Raw genomic sequence first — 15,459 nt, 5'->3', positions numbered from 1 at the left:
GTATTAGAAATTAGTAAGACAAGATTTATTTGGGTTCTTTTCAGGTATTGATGCAAGAAAGGGATGTTCAATAATAAACAGTGGGTATGGCACACAGGGAGGACAGCAGAATGATGACAGCCTCTGCCTCACATCACCTCCCCCAGCCTCCCTTTGCCAAATGCCAACAATTACTGCTAGCATAATAGAGAATCAAAGGGAAATCTTACCCTAAGGAAGGAATTTGTAAATGTGATGGTAGAACTCTCTCCTTGATACCTCGCAAGTGCAAACACTGCGAAGCACAGATTTGGTCAACTACAAGTAAATTGTACCATCATGTTATATGTTTTGAAAATTTAATGCTTGGTTATTTATTATACCCTTCTGTTTTATATAGCACTTGTGTGTGTTTTGCAGACATGTATGACAATGCAATGTGATGAATTTTGGAGCCAAGCTTTGAGATGAAAACGGAGATTTCTAGGCTTAGGTCTATAGACAATTCTGATATGGTTAGGGATAAATAATTATTTTATAATCTGAGTCATTTTACTGTCCTAGTGCAACAAGAGACACAGACAAAAACCAAATCCATTTCTATAATGAAAGATACTTATCAATGGATTTTAAATGGGCTGGTAATCCAAGTTGATTTTCCCTTGCATGTAGTCTGGTACAAAGAGTTTTCAACTGCTATGATAGCTCCAGCAAAATTGAGACAACACTGAACCACAAATAACATCCATTTAACAAGTGAAGATGTTGATTATTTTAAATGGCAATTGGAATCCCAAAATAGACTAAAGCTTTAGTAAAAAGGCTTAGGAAACAACTTATTCAGTAATAGAACTTGCTTCCCAAAAAAGGAAAAATAACACAGTTGATGGGAACGTAAGAATAACAACGTGAAACTATAGTAAAAATGTTAGGGCAAAGATGCAGTATGAGAAATTGATAAGGTTTCATTCTCAAATAATGACTTATTGATGACATTCCATATGAAGCAAGAGGTTTCGTGGAACAAATTAAAAAGCAACTTCTCCGTCTACATTGATGAGTCAACATATGTCACCAATAAATTCAAGCTATAGCATTTGTATAGGCCTTTAGATTTGCATATGATGGTGAAATTCAAAAAAAACATCATGTGTTGCAAAAAGAAGCCCTGATGGCGAAAAAAATTTTCTGGCATTAGATAATCGTGTGGTTGCAAAACCGTATCAATATACTGAAAAATCACTGAATTATATAATATGAAATGGTAGGTTTTACGGTATGTGGATTATACCACACTAAAAAAAAAAGTGCCCCCAAATAAGCAAAGGTGAATATAAATGACGAAAAAATTTAAGACACAACTAAAATACCTTTCCCTATCCCTTACCCTTTACTCTCATAGCACTCTTCTTCTTCTTCTTTATTATGGCCTTCATCAAGGCTGACCTGTGTTAATCGTCAGCTTGGGATTTCTCCAGCTAGATTTTAACATGCTCAAGGCATTTCTCTGTAAGATTTATTTCTTTTGGCCAAGTATTACCTAGGAATGCTAACCAGTTTCTATTTTTGCCTGGGTGGCATTGTAATATCCTCACTATAGTAGTTAATGAATATTTAGGTAACAAGAATTTGGCCCAGACCAACCTATGCCCCACCAGAAACATGAGGTTATGAGATGTGCTTTTCTAACCAAGTTTGGTTCTTTGGCCAAAGAAATTAACCGGATAGACCTAGTCCAATGAGTCACCGTGATGGTCAATTTTCTATGTCAACTTGACTGGACCATGGGGTACCGAGATATTGTGTTAAACATTATTCTGGATGATTGTGAGAAAGTGTTTTGGATGAGATTAACATGTGAATCAGTAGACTGAGTAAAGCAGAATGCCCTCTCCAGAGTGAATGGGCCTCATCCAATTCATGGAAAGCCTGAACACAATAAAAAGGTTGAGTAAGAAAGAATTTTCGCTTTCTAATGGTCTTTACACTGGGACGTTGCTCTTCTGCTTTCATATCTAGCCTTGGACTACAACTTACACTATGTGCTGTCCTGATTCTTAGGCCTTTAGACTCAGACTAGAACTATACCATTGGCTCTCCTTGGTCTCCAGTTTGCTAATTGCAGCTCTTGAGACTTCCTAGCCTCCACAACTGCATGAGCCAATTCTTTATATTTCATCTCTTTATATATGTATATTATCTGATTGGTTCTATTTCTCTGAAGAACCTTAACTAATACAGTCACCCAAGGAGATTGAATTAGTCTCCACTAGAGTGATATGTGTGTAGATCAAGTCAAACTGATGGCCATGGTGTGCAGAGGGTGAGTTAAGAACCCAGGCCAGGCTAGATCTTTATTTTCCTCCTTTCCCAGGTGTATCTAAATGTGGAGAATACTCCCAAACTGATGCAGATCCAATAAACATTTTAGTCTCCCAAGCCACTGATCTATCCTGAACACATGTGTCACCTCAGTTTGCTCCTGGGGTTATCCGAATTAATGGGTCATAACACTTGGGTATCCAATGGGTTATTTCCCATATGAACAACCAGAAGTACAGTAACAATGATCAAAGGCAAGTTTTTCTTTCAAAGAATTTATCTGTTTTTTTCCCCTCCATACTCTTTATAGCCTTTGTCTCCCAAAGGAAGGCTTCTGCACCATCAAAGTTAAACATAAAGGCCTCATATGTCTGCTGTGTGCTAAATATGCCAACCTATACATTGCTTTTCAAATAAATTCCAGTTTTAAAAAACAGGTAATATAAGCACAATATATGAGATTACAGGCTATCTCAGAGCAGTGAGAGAATCAGTAGGAAGACAGCTCTAAAGCTTATTTGACGGGAAAAGTTCAACAGTTTGTTACGTAAATTTGGTCTTCTCCCTTCTGAAATCCCTCCATAACTTACCAGTGTTTCTGTGGCTCTGAACTTGAATACTTCCCTATTCACACTAGCAAGGCTGAGGTTTTCTTGTGCCAGAGTTGGGTTTAGAGAACACCCTAGCTTAGAAAGTCACAAGCTTGCAGCTCTCAACCAATGCAAGAGCAATCTTTCAAGAGTATTTTTTTATTCATTTTTCTGTCTGCCTTTGGACACTGTCCAGTGCCTTCAACTAATTGTCTGTAGTAATAATGTCCGGTTTTTAAAAAAAATTGTTTGTGGAAGAAAATGCCCCAATTCTTTTTGCCATCATAACAAGAAATCCCATTTCTATTAAGTTTGGAATTCATTTGGAAGAATTCAGTTGCTAAATGTGTCCCTTAATTCTCCCCAATGACGACAGTATTAACACAGTTTTCTTCATCAGAAGCAGGATATAGCAGAAGGAAACAAAGAAAAAGTGAAAGGGGGACACTTTAGAATCTTTATCAAAAAGACTAAAAAATTCTTATGCAGTGATTCATCATCACTCAAAATATTTAACTAAGTCAAAGCAGTCCGAGGAGCTAGAGAATTAACTAATAAGGTTCCTCAACTTTTATCAATCTCTATGTCCTTCCCATATCAGCTGCATCTTTAAAATAATTTTTCTGGGGCGCCTGGGTGGCGCAGTCGGTTAAGCGTCCGACTTCAGCCAGGTCACGATCTCGCGGTCCGTGAGTTCGAGCCCCGCGTCGGGCTCTGGGCTGATGGCTCGGAGCCTGGAGCCTGTTTCCGATTCTGCGTCTCCCTCTCTCTCTGCCCCTCCCCCGTTCATGCTCTGTCTCTCTCTGTCCCAAAAATAAATAAACGTTGAAAAAAAAAATTTAAAAACAAAAAAATAAAATAAAAAAATAAAAAAAAAATAATTTTTCCTTCTCTCCTTAGAGAAAGTAATTGTCAATCAGAGATTGAAGATTCCAAAGGACATTTCTTAATCTCTGTAGGAAACATTTTGCTGTTTGAAAAAGCTCAGAATATTCTGAGTTGCTCCAGTGAGGTGGCTTACTCCACATCCTAAGCCTAGTTCCTAATGATAGAGAAAAAGTTCTTAAGTCATTTCATCCAACAAGATTCAATAAAGAAAACAAAAGGAGAATAGAGAGAAAAGACTGGGGGTCCTGCATTCAGGCTTCCTGTGTTCAAAATCTGCAGCATCTCTTTTTAGCTGACTGACTTTGAAATCACTAAAACTCCCCAAGCCTCAGCTTCTTCATTTATGAGCTGGAGGAAAAAAAAATAGTATGTCTCGCAGAATTATGCTGAGGTTTAAATGAAATAATCTATTTAATGTACACACACTACATTGTCTCATGACACAAAGTAATTGTTCAATAGTCATTAGCTATAATTATTAAGGAAAGCAAAAAAAAGGGAGAAAGTTACCAGTACTCATCCCTCTTTCAGCAAGGCATTAGATCTGAAAAGACTAGAAGAAAGCATGTTGATGTGGAGCTACTGAGAGAGGGCCCAAGGAGAGAGGGCATCTGGTTCATTTATATAATTGCCTGCAGTCTCTCACTGCTACCTACCACTGTTGGATCTCTTCTGCTCTGATCACCAAAAACATTCACAATATCTTCACAGTCCCAATGGGGGTTCAGCATCTAGCTCGGGAAACAATGACCTAGAAAATAAAATCAAAGGCACAGCAGCCTCAGTATTGAAAGCATTTCCCAAAGTCTGACATTTTACTTTTTGCCAATGTCATCTTTTTCATATTAACACTGACTAAACCTTGGCATACTAATCTTTTATCAGGGCATTTCTTAGATACTTTCCTGTCATTCTAATGCAGTGTAACAAGTCACTGTTTCCCTGGGCTGCTATAACTTGAATGAAGCATTTTATGAAACAACATGGTTTGTGGTATGCAAATACTTTAAGTGCATTTTCAAGGTTCAGATTAAGAAGTTTTAATACACTAAAAGCTTTGTAACTTTTCTTATACATACAAAGGAGAATTAAAATAATTCAATAAACAAATGCCATATTCGATTTTCAAAAAGTAATTCTAATTGTCAGGGTCCTATCTTTAACCTTCAATATGCAGATCAGCCCAAAGAAAGAATATGTTATATAGTAAGCCCTGGGAGCTCTCTCTCTCTCCAAATAAGTTTGTCACTACTTCAATGACTAAATATTTTGCAAAATGTGAACTAAAACACTGAATGTATAATGATAAAAATGTTAACCTAATTCTAATTTCTCAGCTCATAAATATTAGAGATTTGGCATTATCCCAAATTACTCCCAAACAGCAAAAACCTTTAGAAAACACAAATTAACAACAAAAGCCAAACATTACATTTGAATGAAAAAGGGGCTGTATAAACTTTATAGTGTCATTTGTGTTGTATTATAAAAATTCCTAGTGGATTCTAGAAAGCTGGGAAGGTGGCAGAATAGGAGGACCCTAAGCTTGCATCCTCCCATGGATACAACTAGATAATACTGACATCAGTGTAAATAACCTGAAAAATAACCCAAAGACTGGGAGAACAAACTCCAAAACTAAAGGTAGAGAAAATGCCACAAAGAAGAAGGTAAGAAGGATGGAGACATGGTTTGGGAGCAAAATAACAGTGATCAACAGCGGTCAGGACAGAGCTCGGATCACAGACAAGGGTGAGAAACAGACTATTACACCCAAGATCCCATGGGGAAGATGAATCCCCATAACACTTGGCTTTCGAAGTGAAAGGGGTGAATGTCATGAGTTCCTACAAAGAGTAACTTAAAGCCTAGAATTTAAAAAATCAGCAGGCTTGGCTACGGAAGAGCTTGGAGGGCATTAGGAAACTGAGTCCTTGCCCTGAAACAGACAGTATTAAAACAGCCCATGCAGATGTAACATAGAACCAGCAGTTTGAAAAATGCCTAAGACACACTCAAGGGAGACTTATTTACTCATCTTAGAGTGTGGTCCAGAGAGACAGGATTCACAAGGAGAATTCCATGGGAACAAAGGAGAGAGCTTGTGCCATTTCCTTCTTCTGCCCCTCAGCATAAACACACAGCCACCAGCTAGAACCAGCACTATGCCAAATGCTCGCTACCTAACTTGCTTACACTAAGCCCCAGCCTGTGCTTTGGCAGAACCGCCCTTCCCAGTCACACTTGCCTCAGTCCTGCTGCTGCAGGGCCCCTCTCCCAGAAGACTGGTGCAAACCTTCAGCACCACATCTCCCCACCCATGCTTTTTCGCCAGGCCTTAGTTCTGAAGGTGGTGGTGGCAGGTCTCATTTTGCAGTCAGACCAGTGCACACCTTGTGAAAATATACCCAATCTGACTGGGAAACAAACATTGCCCACAACAGGCAAAGAAAGCCTCTACAGATGAGTGGACTGAAGGAAAAAGAAGCCAGGACTCTACAGCAGGGCACATACAACAACACATATAGGAGACACTCCCTAAAGTGCCAGGTTCTGAGGTGCAGGTGACCTTGTATTGCAAGACACTACAGGACCCCTTCTTCATAATGCTATTACATTCAAGAGCAAGAGACATAACTGACTTTCCTAACACACAGAAACATACACAGAGACTTAGACAAAACAAGGACACAGAGGAATATGTCCTAAATGAAAGAACAGGAATAAACCACAGCAAGAGGCCTAAGCCAAATGGATATAAGTAACATGCCTGATAGAAAATTTAAAGTAATGATCATAAACTACTCATTGGACCTGAGAGAAGAGGGGAGGACATCAATGAGACTCTAAATAAAGAGATAAAAAAAACAACCACTCAGAGATGAAGAACACAATGAATGTAATAAAAAAAATACACTTGATGGAATAAATAGAAGGCTACAGGAAGCAGAGGAACAAATTAGTAACCTGGAAGACACAGTAGTGGAAAGTAACCAAGATGACCAAATGAGAGGAAAAAAACAAAACAAAACTGTGCAAACTGAGAATAGTCTTAGGGAGTTCAATGACTCCACCAAGTGTAAAAAAAATATTATTACAGAAATCCCAGAAGAAAAGGAGAAAAAAGGGGAAAGAAAATGTATGTGAAGAAACAATAGCTGAAAACTTCCTGAATTGGGAAGAAAACAGATATCCAGATCCAGGAGGCAAAGAGATTCCGCTCCAAAATCAAACCAAGGAAATCCATATCAAGACACCTACTAATTAAAATGGCAAAAAGGAGTGATAAAAAAGAAAACACTTTAAAGCAGCAAGAAAAAAGTAGAGAGTGACATACAAGGAAAACCCTTTAAGGATATCAGTGGACTTTTCAGCAGAACTCTGCAGTCAAGAAGGGAGTGGCAAGATATATTTGAAGTACTAAAAGGGAAAACTCTGTATCTAAGAATAGTCTGTCTAGCATGGCTATCATTCAGAATAGGAGACATAAAATTTCTCACACAGACAAAAGCTAAAGGAGTTCATGACAACTCAAGAAATATTAAAGGGGTCACTTTGAGTGGAAAGGAAAGACCATAAGTGAGAGTATAAAAGGAAAAAACCCACAAAAGCAGTAAAAATAAGTATTTTTGTAAAAATCAGTCAAGGGATTGATAAAATAAAAGGATATATAATACGACACCATATACCTACAACATGGTGGGGGGAGATGAGTAAATAATGGGTTCAAATTTAAGTGACCATCAACTTGATATAGACTGCTTTATGCAGATGTTACATATAAACCTAATGGTAAGCACAAACCAAAATCTAGTAATAGGCAAAGAATAAAGAGAAAGGAATCCAAGTGTATCACTAAAGAAACCCAAGAAACCCTGAAAAAGAGTAAGAGAAGAAAGGACCAGAGAAAAACTACAAAAACAACAGCAAAACAATAATAAAATGGCAATAAATACATACCTGTCAATAATTACTTTGAATGTAAATGGACTAAATGCTACAATTGATAAGTGACCAAGTGGACTAAAAAATGGATCCATCATATTTGCCTACTAGAGACTCATTTCAGACCTAATGATACATGCAGACTGAAAGTGAAGAGATGGAGAAACATTTTATCATGCACATGGATCTCAAAAGAAAGCCAGGGTAGCAATACTAATATTAGACAAAATAGACTTTAAAACATAGACTGTAATAAGAGACAAAGAAGGACATTATATAATAATAAAGGAGGCAATGCAAAAAGAAGACATAACTATTGTAAACATTTATGTATTCAATATGAGAGCACCCAAATATATAAAACAATTAATAACAAATATAAAAATTAATTCATTGTAATAAGATCATTCAAACAGAAAGTCAACAAGGAAGCAGTGGCTTTGAATGCCACACTGGACCACACAGATTTAACAGATATATTCAGAATATTCCACCCTAAAAGAGCAGGATACACATTCTTTTCAAGTGCACATGGTACACTCTCCAGAAGAGATCACATATTAGGCCACAAACCAAGTATCAACAAACTGAAAATGATCAAAGTCATTCCATGCATCTTTTCTCACCGTAATGCTATATTAGAAATCAACGACAAGAAAAAAATCCAGAAAAAACACACATACATGGAGGCTAAATGACATGCTACTAAACAAAGGACAGGTCAACTGAGAAATCAAAGAAATGAAAGGCATCCAGATTGGTAAGGAAGAAGTAAAACTCTCACTATATGCCAATGACATGATACTCTATATAGAAAACCCACAAGACTCCACCAAAAAATTGCTAGAACTGATACATGAATTCAGTAAAACTGCAGGGTACAAAATCAACATACAGAAATCTGTTGCATTCCTATACACCAATAATGAAGCAGCAGAAAGTGAAATTAAGAAAACAATCCCAGGGTGCCTGGGTGGCTCAGTTGGTTAAGCATTTGACTTGGGCTCAGGTCATGATCTCACGGTTAGTGATTTCAATCCCTGCATTGGGCTCTGTCCTGACAGCTTGGAGCCTGGAGTGTGCTTCAGATTCTGTGTCTCCCTCTCCTCCTGCCCCTCCCCTGCTCACACTCTGTCTCTGTCTCTCTTTCAAAAATAAACATTAAAAAAAATTAAAAAATGAAAACAATGCCATTTACAATTGCAACAAAAACAATAAAATATCTAGGAATAAACTTAACTTTAGAAGTGACAGACCTGTACTCTGAAACACTTATGAAAGAAATTTAAGAGGACACAGAGAAATGGAAAGACATTCCATGCTCGTGGATTTGAAGAACAAATGTTATTAAAATGTCTATACTACTGAAGCAACTACAGATTTGATGCAATCCCTATCAAAATACCAATAGCATTTTTCACAGAACTAGAATAATTTTAAATTTGTATGGAACCTCAAAAGACGCTGAATAGCCATACAGTCCTTGAAATAGAAAAACAAAAGGTATCATAATTCCAGACCTCAAGTTAAATTACAAATCTGTAATCACCAAAACAATATAGTATTTACATACAGACACATAGATCAATAGAACAGAGTAGAAAGCCCAGAAATAAACCCACATTTATACAGTCAATCAGTCTTTGACAAAGGAGGAAGTAATATCCAATAGGAAAAAGACCACCTCTTCAAAAAACGGTGTTGGAAAAACAGGACAGCAACATGTGAAGGAATGAAACTGGACCAATTTCTTACACCATACTCTAAAGGAAACTCAAAATCAATTAGAGACTTAAATGTGAGACCTGAAACCAATACCTTCTCTCCTAGAAGAGAGCACAGACAGCAATTTCTCTGACATTGGCTATAGCAACATTTTTTTAGATAGGTCCCCTGAGGAAAAGGAAATAAAAGTGAATAAATAAACTATTGGGACTACATTAAAATAAAAGGCTTCTGCACAGCAAATCAAACAACCAACAAAACTAAAAGGCAACCTACTGAATGGAAGAAGACATTCACAAATGACATATCTATATATATTTTGGATACTAATACATAAAGTATCCAAAATATATGAAGAAATGATACAACTTAACACCAAAAATCAAATAATCCAATAAAAAAATGGACAGAAGACCTGAAAAGACATTTTGCCAAAGAGGACATCCAGATGGCCAACAGACACATGAAAAGATGCTCAGCATCACTCACCATCAGGGAAATTCAAGTCAAAATTAGGATGAAATATCACTTTACACCTGTCAGAATGGCTAAAATCAAAAACAGACAAAACAACAGGTGTTGGTGAGGATGTGGGAAAAAAGGGACACTCATGCACTGCTGGTGGGAATGCAAACTGGTGCGGTCACTCTGGAAAACAGATGAAGGTTCCTTAAAATATCATAAATAGAACTACCCCATGATCTAGTAATTTCACTACTGGGTATTTACCCCAAAATACAAAAACACTAATTCAAAGGGATACATGCACCCCTATGTTTACTGCAGCATTATTTACATTAGCCAAATTACAGAAGCAGCCTAAGTGTCTATCGATAGATAAATGGATAAAGACGTGCTTATATCGAATGGAATATTATTCACTCATAAGACAAAATTAAGTCTTGACATTTGCAAGGACACGAATGGAGCTATACGGCGTAGTAACATTAAGCAAATTATATCAGTAAGAGAAAGACAAATACCATATGAGTTTACTCATATGTGGATTTAAGAAACAAAACAAATGAGCAAAGGAAAAGAAGAGAGAGAGACAAATGAAGAAAGAGGCTTAGCTACAGGGAATAAAATGATAGTTACCAGAGAGGAGGTGGGTGAGGGGGATGGGTGGAATAGGTGATGGGAATTAAAAGTACACTTATCATGAAGAACACTGAGTACTGTATACTGTTGGATCACTGTCTTGTATGCGTGAAACTAACATAGCACTCCATGTCAACTATACAGGAGTTACAAAAAAGAAAACGTTAAAAAAAAGCGTTCCTAGCAAAACTGGAAATCCTGTGTTACAGATACATTTCCCCCAATTTCATTAAAGCAGTTCTATCTTTGTTATAAACCTCAAAACTTTTCAAATAAAGTCAAATAGAGAAAGCACATAAAACTATGGATGTTTCAGATTTATTGTTTAACATTTATATAATGTGTACTATGTGCCAGGCCGTGTTCTAAGTGCTTTTAAATACTAACTCATTTAATACTCCTAACAACCCCATAGGGTAGATACCATTTTTATCATACCCATTTAGAGATGAACAGACACAAAGATGAAGATGAGGCACAAAGAGTTTAATTAAAGTGAATTCCAAATAAGAAACCAAATGCAGGGGTGCCTGGGTGGCTTAGATACGTAAGTGTCCAACTTCAGCTCAGGTCATGATCTCACGGTCCATGAGTCGGAGCCTCACGTCGGGCTCTGTGCTGACAGCTCAGAGCCTGGAGCCTGCTTTGGATTCTGTGTCTCCCTCTCTCTCTGCTCCTCCCCCACTCATGCTCTGTCCCTTTCTCAAAAATCATTAAAAAAATTTTTTTTTTCAAAAACCTAATGCAATAGAAGAGTTATGTAAAAGGAATGAGAACACTGTGTTCACTCCAACCTCCCACTCCAACGTGAGCTGGGGGCCTTAAGTAGCTGCCTAACACTTGAAACTTTTTTGAAGTGAAATGTTTCTAAGGGATGAATATCTTCTAGATAAAGTCAAATTTATTTATGCGTTTATTTTCATTCCTAAGGAAGGGAATTCCCTAATAAGTACAAAATTTCAGACAAATTATTCTTTAAATTTAAAAGTTGTCTTGGTCTGATTTAGCACCTACTTCCATGGCTTCAATTCTTTTCTGCTTCTACTTACCACCAGTAAATGCTTTGGCCTCTTACTACTTTATAAAGCAGAAGAGGGTCTTTTGTGACTTCAGAGGAGGAAATAAATCACGTGTGTGTGCACGTAAGTATGTATGTATTGTGGTAATAACCACCCTTTTAGGATTTGATTTCATTAATTTGACTATTTTAGATACTTCATATATAAGTGTAATCATGCAGAATTTGTCCTTATGTTCCTGTTTTATTTTACTTAGCATAATGTTCTCAAGGTCCAACCATGTAGAATGGCAGTTATTATGGGCTGGAGACAGGGGAAATGGGGAGTTATTAGTCAGCAGTCCTAAACTTCAGTTAATGAAATGAATAAACTCTAGAGATCTACTATACAACCTTGACTAGAGTGAACAATAATGTATTGTACACTTAAAATCTGTGGTGAGTACATGTCACATTAAGTGTTCTTAACACAATAAAATTGTTTAAAAGAGGTAGAGAGAATTCATTAGAAGGACTGTATAACCTCAACCAAGGCTGAACCATCCACACTACCTGTTGGAACTATTGGCACTTGTAACTTACTTAGAACATACAAACACACATACATTTTTTAAACTTGGGCATAGAGGGCTATACATGACTTACTGTCATATTGTTATGCAAGAATCGTCTCTTGCTTTAACCTATTTATCTCTTTTATTTCATCCTTTCATTATTTTCTCTCATCTTTCAGCCACCAAAGACATGATTTCTCATGCATTTAACATGTATAAATACATGGGTTCTTTTTAAAAATTTTTTTTTCAATATTTATTTATTTATTGAGAGAGAGAGAGAGAGAGAGAGAGAGAGAGAGAGAGAGAGAGAGAACGAGCATGAGTGGGGCAGGGGCAGAGAGAGAGGGAGACACAGAATCTGAAGCAGGCTCCAGGCTCTGAGCTGTCAGCACAGAACCCAAAGCTGGGCTCAAAGTTGTGAACCGCAAGATTATGACCTGAGTGGAAGTTGGACGCTTAACCAACTGAGCCACCCAGGCCCGCTAAATACATGGGTTCTTATAAAACCTAAGTTGTTTTGAGTGTATGTATTTCTAATGTGCACAGATGGTACTGTATTATTATTAACTCTTATTTTTTACCTTTAGCATTAAGATTTAAAATTAGCTCATATTGTTTTATACATAGTCTATTACTTCTAAAGGTAAAAATGGATTCCATGATGTGGATACTTCATATTTGACCTACCCATCCATAGAAAAAGACATTTGAATCATTTCAGTTTTCCTGTCATCACAAACAACACAGTGATGGACATCCTCACAAATTTCTGGAATAAGGATGACCCAGGAATCTGCTAATATTTATTCTTGTTTCAAAATGAGTTAAATTACTTGAGCAAAATTACTGAGTCATAGGGGAGATGTGCACTTCATTTGACCAGGTCCGATGGTTCTCTATGATGGCTAGAGAATGGCCAGGATGACTATCTTCACACTTTCACAGGCATTGCATGGAACTTCTATGTACATATAGACACTCCATCTCTTAGCAGTATTCAGCACCCTAGAGTCTTAGTTCTGGGCTATTATAGCTATATTCTTAATCACTCTGTCTCTGTCCTGTTGGATTGCATTACAGGAGAGGAACACTGAGCTTAAGATATTCACTATTTTTTATAGCAAGAGGAAGGAGCCCTGCTCTTTGTCTAGGAGGGATATTACTACATCTGTCATGATTACTTGTAACAAGCATAACCTTGAGAAATGATCACAGTAAAGAGTGGTTAGAGTCTTGCATTTTGATTTCCCCAGCCAAGAACATGCGGGAACACTTAGGGTCCCTGGCAGTTGTGTCTTCCAACAAGTACATTTTTCCACATCTGTAAATTTAGTAAATTATAGCAAGTATGAACTTGGTCCACAAACTCAGGTGTGCCAGAAATGGAACATTTATGTTCCTCTTTGCATCAACTTGATTCTATTCTAACCTCCATGACATTGTGAAAGCAGGAAATACAACCATGGCCATGCTTGGAAGAAAAAAACAAATATTCAATAAATTACCTTTTCCAAAGTGTTGTTATTGTTGTTATCATCATCATTATCATTATCTTCCTATTTCAAATGGTTATTTTAGTAGTTTTGATATGGATAAAAGTCCAACATAAAATTTTACGCCAGTCCTCCCCGCTTCCGAATCTCGTGATACTGCTCTCTTTAATCTAGCTCATACTCACTCACATACTGCTTAGAAATGCTTAAGATTCATCAGTATTTAAAAGTCAGTGGGAAATAAAGTTTACTGGTTTTTTTGGTGCTAATTCTGTTAGCCAGAATTTTTTCACAAAGCTAAAGGATAACTCTTGCAAAACTCCTCACTGGTATTCTCCGTACAGATGGCGAACAATGAAGCTCCAAAAACCGTGGCTCCTGCGTAATCTTTGTAAAAGATAGTTATTGTTGTCAAACATAAAGCCAAAGGAAAGAAATGAATGCTAAGAAAGCAATATGAACGAAACAGGTGCCTAAAAAAATAGGGACATGTTTGCAATACACACAAAGCATTTCAAGGCATTATGCAAGATACATTGTTGAGCTTTTCTCAGGCTTCATCACTCAGCATCCACTCCTTCACCTCACTTCTTACTGGAGGAATGGCCAGACAGTAAGAACTTTGCTTATAAATGAGGTAACTAAATTGAAAACTGACTTATTCAAGAATATTATCTTTCAAGCAAATTCTGTTGTTCTTGGTCCCTTATACCAGTCACACCATATGTGCTATAATACAGCAGAATTAGTCCTCCATTCTGAGGGGGCTACAAAAAGAGAACTCTAGAATTTGGTAGTCATCTATCAATAAAATGTCACAAATTGGAACCACTGTTAAATTTCATCTACTTATTCTTGCTGGTTAAACAGCCATGCATGCCACTCCTGGCATTCAGATCTCTCAAGAAAGTCTAAGAACAAGTTTTAATGTCTTCAAATGATCTTCAAATGAGGCAGGTAACACTGCAAAGCTGTGAAATTATCCAATTTCCTCTTGTAATAGCAAAATCTTAATTCTACAAATTTTGAAACATAAATGTAATTGTTTTCCAATCTTTCTACTCTTGAGTAAGTTGTGAATATTTATGTAACTACTGTAAGGAAAAACAGCTATTCTTCCTCCCCCTAACTGAACATGCACTAAGAGAAATCATTGAACTATTACAAAGATTTTCAATTTGGAACTTACAAGGTCAATTGTCAAGCAAAGTTGTTAAAATGTAGTCTGAGTTTGTCCCCCCATATTTTGTTTTTTAATGTCTTTTCAGTTCTACTCATTGTGATACAGGGAAACCCTAATGAGAATGCAAATCTCTTTTTACCTCTTTAGTTGTTATGTAAACTAAGGCTTTGGTTTTCCCTTCTGTAATTACTTTTTTTGGCTCAAATCCTTACCTGACACCTGGGAAACACTCTGCCCTATAAAATATGTCATAACACACCAGGACACAATTAGCTTGTAAACAGAAACCTTTAATGATATTGATTTTACCATATAGACTCATGATCATATCCTTTGGAAGTTCGCAGAGATTTTCAAAATCTGAATCCTGCCCTCCCTGGGCAAGGAAAAGCTCAAATAAAGAATCTAAACTTACACTTAAGTGACCTAAAAAAAAAAAAAGAAACAAACAAAGCTCAAAGTTAATAGAAAGAAGGAAATAACAAAAATCAAAGTAGAAATAAATGGAAAAGAAACAAGCAAACAAAAACTCACAAAAGATTAATACAACTCAGGGCTGGTTCTTTGAAAATGTAAGCACAACGGATAAAACTTGACAAGATTCATCAAGAAAAAAAGGAAAGAGGGCTATATCAGAAATTAAAAAGAAGTTACAACT

General features: G+C 36.8%; 1 long non-coding RNA gene across 1 annotated transcript in view; it reads right to left on the bottom strand.

The window, feature by feature from the left end:
* The window catches only part of LOC123385741, a 527,360-nt gene that overhangs the window by 153,310 nt on the left and 358,591 nt on the right, over positions 1 to 15,459 (bottom strand). The window contains exon 4 of the long non-coding RNA XR_006598700.1: positions 4,436 to 4,530. This is a non-coding gene — a long non-coding RNA (uncharacterized LOC123385741). The remainder of the gene's footprint in view (positions 1 to 4,435; positions 4,531 to 15,459) is intronic.

Source organism: Felis catus, chromosome A1, assembly GCF_018350175.1.
Source record: "Felis catus isolate Fca126 chromosome A1, F.catus_Fca126_mat1.0, whole genome shotgun sequence".
Lineage (NCBI taxonomy): Eukaryota > Metazoa > Chordata > Mammalia > Carnivora > Felidae > Felis > Felis catus.
Note: the sequence above shows the minus strand (reverse complement) of the source record. Positions and strands in the feature narration are given on the sequence as shown.